A 7,904-nucleotide genomic window follows, 5' to 3' on the forward strand; every position below is an offset into this window, starting at 1 on the left:
TGCACTGTTTTGCCAAACCCAGCACCAGAAACGAATAACACCTCAGAAAGTGTGCTGGAAGCTGCTGTCACAGCTGTCCCCACTCAGAGGCCAGGAGCTGAGAAGCTGTGGCCCTTGCATTGGCTCTTCTTCTGTAGAGGTGAGAGCCCAAAGTGAATTTATGCACCTCATTCCAATAATTGTTTCTGTGGTAACCCTTTGGCTCTCTTTAATGCTTCAGCAAGAGACAGATGGAGCCCAACTAAATAATTGGCTCCATCTTTTCCTTTTTTTTTGCAGGTATGGTTGACAGGATTTGCCCTGCTGAAGAAAACATGTAGAAAAAAAAGCAAGTAAACAAATTGTTGCTGAAGTTTGAATTAATCACTCTAGCAAGCTGTAGAGTAGCAGAAGACTGATATGTTCTAGTTTATCCTTATGAAAAATGTCAAGAGAGGGTTACGTACTAATGCCTGGGAATCACTAACTTTACTGGCCAAGGAATCATATAGTTATTTAAAATGGCTAAATGGAAAGAGCATGCACTGGTCTGGAGGCTTAACTGGCTATTGCATGAGCTGGGCTAAACCCCAGTTAGTCCCAGGACAGCAGATCATTTGTTATGGAAGGTTAATGATCAAGCAAATATTTAAGAAACTTTCAAATGAGGTTCTGAATAAAATGTGATGTACTATTAGACACAGACATGAGCTCTTATTAAAATAATAAAAAATCCTGATATATTAAAAACGTGGCGTAGTAAATCAAATCTGACCTAGAGCTGTATGTGGAATACCATTATTAGGACTTTGACTTAATAAAAAGCTTTCAATTTACTTAATAAAATTTAAGCGAAACTCTTCTAACTTTTAGCAAAGTTTATTCCATGTTTGAAGAGCTCCCCTGCCCCCTGCATTTCAAATGGCCCCTGCTGTGAGATAAGGCTACAGTGGTGAGAAGAGTGGCCTCGTCCTCTGCCTTCACTCAGTAACTCTGGATCCAGGAGGAAGAAAGGCAAAGTTCCCAGAGGTCCTTGATTTTCCCACAAGCCAAATACAGGGGCTAAGAACCTGACAGCTCAGTGCTTCGACAGCTCTGAGTCCAGCTGACACATCCACCTGAGGAGAAGGTTGCTTCAGTTGCTCTCTGTTTATTTTAAAAGCTCTCAACCCTTGCATGCAGACACGATGGACTGCAGAGTAATGATCACTCACAACCAAAAGAAGCAAAGCAGCTGCTGCCATCTGAAAAACAAATGTTGTGTGGACAAAGCAGCTCGCTTGTGCCAGCTACACATCCATAACAATATTGAGAAATTTGTAAGTCGGATGTTAAGCTCACCATAACCATGCTAGGATCTTCTCTCCTTTCCTAAGGCCCACCTTTCTTGACTTAAGCACAGACCACCCTGGCCATAAAGCAATGTAAACGTTTTTGGGTTTTGTTAATGCAGAATGAGCAGCTAAAATGGAGGCAATACCAATGAAAATTTTATGTTCTTGTAAGTCGAGTACCCCTGAGCTAGGGGCATGTGTTCAGCTCTGGGCATCCAGCTCAAGAAAGATACCATCAAAATATGGAGGCAATACCAATGAACATTTTATGTTCTTGTAAATCGAGTACCCCTGAGCTAGGGGCGTGTGTTCAGCTCTGGGCACCCAGCTCAAGAAAGATACCATCAAAATACATGTAGGATTTTAAAATAGATGCTAATTAGAAAATGGAAAATGTAATCCAAAGAAAGATGGAAAAGACTGGGGCTGTTTGCCTTCAGGGTGTAAAAACTTAAGATATTTATATTTTGGTACCATCTTTGTAGCCAGTGACCAAAAAAAAGGAAGGTGATGGATGATTACTGACTTTTACCCTCTTAGCAAAGGAAAATCTACAAATTTTAAAGTTTGGAAAGAAAATTCTTGTGGCATATCATGAAACTGCAAGTTCTACAAAGCAATAGTGATGCCAAAATTAACACTTCACTAGTTACTATAATTTTTTTCCCTTTGAGGAGGTACACAAAGAACACTTAGAAGGCTATTTTGATATAAAAATATGGAAAGATTGTATTTTCCCCATGAAAAGCAATTTATTTTGATGCCTCACAAACAGATTTTTCTGTAAATATATAACACACATATGGGAAGATTACCATATAAGCATTTGCTAAAGGTTGTATGAAGTGATCATCATACCTGACTCTACTATGATCCCTTAAAGCAAACTGCAGCAATTTTAGCTGCAGCATGATTTTAATTACATCACTCAGCTGCATTGCCTTGCCTTGTAATTATGGGTCACACTTTTTTTTTTCCTCCCATGGAGTCTTAAACCAGTCAAATATTCTACAATTAAAATGTCTAACAATTCCCTCTATGTTTACTGCAGTTCTTTTGGAATGATTTGGCACAAAGAACACCCTCCTTGAGTGACACAGGTAGCTTCAAATAAGCAGTGCTACAACCAAGCACTAGCTGGTGAGAACAGGAGTTCCCCCTCAGCACCAGACTGCCTAGGAAAGAGAAAAGTTAATGGGGGGTGGTGGTAGCAGTGGTGTCAGTGGCTCTTTCATGAAGTCACCTAACAAAGCAGCTGGGATGATGTAACCTGCTTCATGACACGTGTTCTTGCAAGACCAAAATGTTTAGGCACATTTGTGGAAACAAGGTACATCTTGGATAACATTTCTGACTTTGCATACTCACACAGAGACCTACTGGATGCATCAGGCAACTCACTGTGTAATCCATGCTGGCTGCCAAATGGCTTTTGATCCCTTCCTCCCCTAGAGAAAACTGAGGCAAATACCATGTCCTGTTGCCAGTAGGAGCCTAGGGGGATATATTCAGCAGGCCCAGCACAAAAGTAGCTGCCTGTAAGTTCTTTGATTCTACAGCATCAATCACCCATGTTTTATAAACTGGAGTAAAGCGTAATGTAGTTCTAGACTCAAGAAAATGACACCAAAACAAAACAAAGCAAAAATTTTAATTTCACTTGCATATTTTAACAGAAACACAGTATGTTAACACAAAAAAAACCAGAAGACTTCTGTTCTAACATTTCATAATCTATTAGTGTCTAAATCTGCATTTTTCCATTGAGGCAATCTAAATTAATTACAAACCAACTCTGAATACCAGTACAGTATTTCCAAATATGTACAAACCACCGTAAAATAACTATTAATGTAATTATCATAGAAAAAAAAAAATCACAACACTAGTAAAAATGTAAACATTTTAAGCTAATCTCTTTAAAATTGCAAAAGGTACCATCTGCCATCCCAAGACCAAGTGAACAGCTGAAGAGATCAGGTACAATACAGAACGTCACTAACCCAAGTCTTTGTTCAGTCAGTACTGCAAAAGTTGTGCACGTTCTGTGAAATTTATATTCAAGTTCAGACTAGCAATTGCTTTCAGGTTGTGCTTCCTAAAAGAATAGTTCAGGCTGACTGTTGTCTCTGCACAACTTCAGGATGGCAATCCCACTACTTAATTCTGCTTTTAAGCAGCAACTGAATCATTCCAGCAGCAAACAAGCAGGTACACTATTCAGAGTGGACCCGACGTACTCCTCAGAAAAGTACCTAGTCACACACATAGTTCAGCAGCAGATGTCACCAACATCTTCACCATGCTGCACTGGGTAGTTTGAGCTATTCATTCTGAGTGCAGTGTCTCTGGACAAATACTGTTTCTCCATGTACTCAGCTGCCAGGCAGCTGCATACCATCTTGCCTGCACACGTGTGTGAACATGGAGCAATGGGACAAGGGCTGGGAGAAGCCACAGGCCTCCTGCTGGCTTCCAAGCCTTGTCCCAGCAAGAGGCTGGCTAAAGTCACCCATGCCTTTGTAAAATAATTCCTAGTTTGGCATTGTTTATAGTGGAATGCAACTAGTGCTGGTTTAATGGGTATATTCTCCTGTAGTGCCCAAAGCAGCAGTCACATGGTTTCCACCATGTCCCGTAAGCAACAGGCTGCCTCTAGATTGCCCCTCACCTCCACTTTGAAGGATGAGAGCTAACAGCTCCCCAGCCCCACACACTGTTAGTAGATGGGCTTCAACAAGATGAGCCACATCCTTAAAACTGGAGCCTGGGCAGTGAATCAGTGCAAGACCTGAAACATCACTGTAGCACACACATAGCTGCCTGCCTCCCATTAGAGTGCTTGAGTACACGCAGTTTATTTGGCTTAATCCCTGCTTTGGATATTCATCCTCATTATAGTCAGGGAAACTTGAGGGGGGAAAAAAAAAAAGAAAGAAGAGTTCTAATTTTTGAACAATAAGGGACCAATATGAGTAATAAAGCATTACAATTTGTCACTATGTGGAAAAGAGAAAAAAAAAAAAAGTCAATTTTCTTCACAGATGTACCTTCTAATTATAATCCTAAAATTGTGCTTTGTTTTTATTACTAATATTTATATTCTCTTGCGTAGACAGAAGCTGAGTACAAATGTATTTCCTACGACTTAACTTTATAGCTAAGATCAACATTTGCTGGTAGCCTGCAGTTTTTGTCAGTCAAACCAGTTTGCTAACAGAAGATGCGAAGGCGATAATAAATGTCAATACAGAAGGAGGAGAAAAAAAAAGACTAAGAAACAATAAATACTAAAACCTGAAGTCAAATGATGCTTCATAATAAGGATTATAAAATAACAGAAACTACATTCAGTAGCACAAGCCCTTCCAGCTGTAGGAGCCTAAAAGTGCAATTAGCTGAACAAGTCTCAACGCTACCTTGACGTTTTACAGGACCGTATGAACAACACTGTTGTTCTGAAGCAGGGTAACTAATGGCCTGGTTTGCTTAGTGGTGATCAGGGGAATGCAGTGAACTGGCTCATATGGGCCTAATTTAAGGATAAATAGAGAATGTCAATTCATGGAGAATAGGTCTTCACCAACATGTTGCTTTTTACTCTTTGATACAGCTAGCTTGGCCTACAAAGACACCTGCATTGAGGGAGCACCCATAAGAACCTTAAGTCACCTACTAAAAACCAGATGAACATCTTTAAAATGCCAGCACTAGATCAAATCAAGATAGAATGTTATGCTGAAGACAGAAACCTAATTTCAAAATGCAGTATTAATAGGGAATCAGCAAGAAGTATAGTTGTTTTCCATCTTACTCAACTTTTTAAAGGCTTTGGGGAAAAAAGGGACATGAACTCAACGGCCTGTCTGTTTGTTTTTCCCCACCCAACTACCCATGTCACTGATGTAATAAAAACTTATCACCTCTCTCCACAAATCTTGCCTTGCATTCAATTTTAAAAACCAATGATCTGGAAGAAACTGCAAAAATCACTTGCAATAAATTTGCAAAGGACATGCAGACTGCTGGAGTAGTAACGAATGAGGACAGGTCACTTAGACAGAGCAATCTGGATCACTTCATGAGCAGTATTTTAATGCTGGTAAAATGCAGTGTGTATTTCTAAGAAGGAAGGTAGGATAACAAGAGGATGATGTACTGCATTCTTGAAAAAGACTGAAGAGGACTAGTGCCATAAAAGTCAGCATCCAAGGCAATGCTTCCACAAAAAGAAGATAATACAATTTCTCAGGAACGAGGGGAGAGATACTAATCAGAGTAAGAGGATCACGTTATGCCCTGATGGATCACTATTGGCATGTGGCATCTCATTCAGATGTCATGCTCAAAAATATTTCAATACAGGAGGGGCACAGAGAAGAATGTGAAGATTAATTAGTCTTGGATAACGTTCATTGCCATAAGAAAGCGAAGGAACTCAGTACATCTCATCAGAGAAAAGGTTAAAAGGGACGTAATCATGATTTATAACTACACACAAGCAATTAGAAAAGCTGATACTACGGAGATCAATATAAGCAATCAAATGCATAAAAAGACCAAAATAACTTAAGGTGGAGCTAGAAATGCAAATAGAAAATCAAGTGAGAAATGTACGTGGCATAATTAACTATTGCAACAGGAGGTATGAGTGAATTCTCATCACTGGAAGACTTTAATATTAAATGCCTTTCTAAAATATGTATGTTCAGCTCAAAACAAAGCCACTGAATTTAACAGAGAAACTGCTCGTTGAAATTCAATGGTCTGTTGAATTTAAAAATAAATCCTCATTATGGTGCCTTCTTGCCTTATATATTTATGAGGTTTATTTTGAAATATAACAACTAAATGGAAGCAGGTTACCGAGAAAAAGGTATTCTTTCTTTTCAGAGCACAGCAACATTTAAGGCTAGATGTAAAGCTAAACAAACTGCAGCCGCATTTTGGAAAATAGGTTTTTCCCCATCTGTTTATTTTTCCTTTTTCTTGTTCAGAATTGCACAGTCCACTTAGACAACTGTCTGATTTAAATAATCATGTAGTTATTCTTCAGTTTTTCTGTTCCTATTTATAAGCCATTCACAAACCATTCACTTTAGTAAAAGGATGATTTATTGTAAGAATGACTATGGTTGTTTCAAAGGGAAAATGGAATGTGATTAAATGAAGAATGAACAAGGACATTCCAGAAATGAAGGGCTCTAATCCTGTGAAAGGATTTGTAAATGAAACCTGCCTCTCAAGGCCCATCCCAAATAACCAATGAACCACTGAGGGAATTCAGCAGATAACTTTTACAGCTGTGCAGACACAAGCTTAGCAGAAGACAAAAAAAAAATAGATAAAACAAACCAACCAGTCAGGCACACAGTATCTTCTGGAGAAATGGTATAGCTCCCAAAGCCATCTGCACTTTAGGGAGAAGAAAAAAAAAACAAGAACTGTAGGTATACAGTTGCTGATATGACTCTTTCAACACAGGTTTGAACACCAAGGCTCTAGAGGGATATCTGCAATCAGACCCTTTCTCTTGGATAAGTTCCAGCATCAACCAAGAAAAGGGTTGGATATTTAAGCCATGGATCCAGGAGAAGAGAATCTTTTCCCTAAGAAACTTAATAACCCATGCTTCTTACACAAATGGTGAATAGTCTGATGGAAGAATATCAAAATTCAATATTTTCACCTGAAGTACTTATTCTCTGCTATTTCAAGAAGAATGAGCCATGAAGAAAACCCTATTTGTTTACCAGTAACATTCCCATGTTTACAAACCTGCTACCTACCTACCAGGAACAGCAGAGAAGCTCCACAAAGCAGAAGCTATGCTACAGAGCCCTGTTTGTCAGAAAAAATAACCGTAAAAATTAAATCCTGAATAGGAGTCCATATGCAGTACTGGTTTTAAATGTTCCTGTTAGTCTGAAATAAGCATCAGTGACATTCTTGCTTGTACACAGATAATCCTGGTTCATTCAGACAGCACATGCACCACCAAGAACTTGGGAGATCCCACACTGAATCGATGGAACTGCTTCAGACATTCATATGGAGTCACAGAACCGTTCAGAAGAGCACAATAACTTTTCATAGTATGTTATCTTATAAGCAGGAGTTCCCAAACAGCAAGGGAGATAATATTTTAGATGAAGCCAAACACGGAACCCAAGAAAATCAGCTTTGCAAGATCTGTGTGGAATGTGTGCAAAATTCCCACTCAAACCAGGCTGAGAAGCTGCAGATGGGCTAAGCTGAGGGATCAGCAGAAGGCAATGGTAACATCCCTGCTGCAGGGACACCACGTTACCCTGAGCACTGCTGGTTTTCTGAAGAGTAAGTACTGAACCACTCTCTTTGGAAGTAGCACTGTTATTTCAGATAGAGATAACTCCCCCTGTTACTAGTGCAATACTTCAGATGTTAGCAATGAGTACAGCTGAGACTGCAGCTGGTAGTAATGCCCTGGCTAAAAGAAAAAACTTTAGCTTCAATACTTATAGGCTATATGCCAAAATCTATTTTTAATCCAGAGTTACAGCAGAAGGCTAAGAAACTGAAAATTCTAGGGACTCCCCTAAGCTAATCATG

Source organism: Merops nubicus, unplaced genomic scaffold (assembly GCF_000691845.1).
Source record: "Merops nubicus isolate BGI_N331 unplaced genomic scaffold, ASM69184v1 scaffold10660, whole genome shotgun sequence".
NCBI lineage: Eukaryota > Metazoa > Chordata > Aves > Coraciiformes > Meropidae > Merops > Merops nubicus.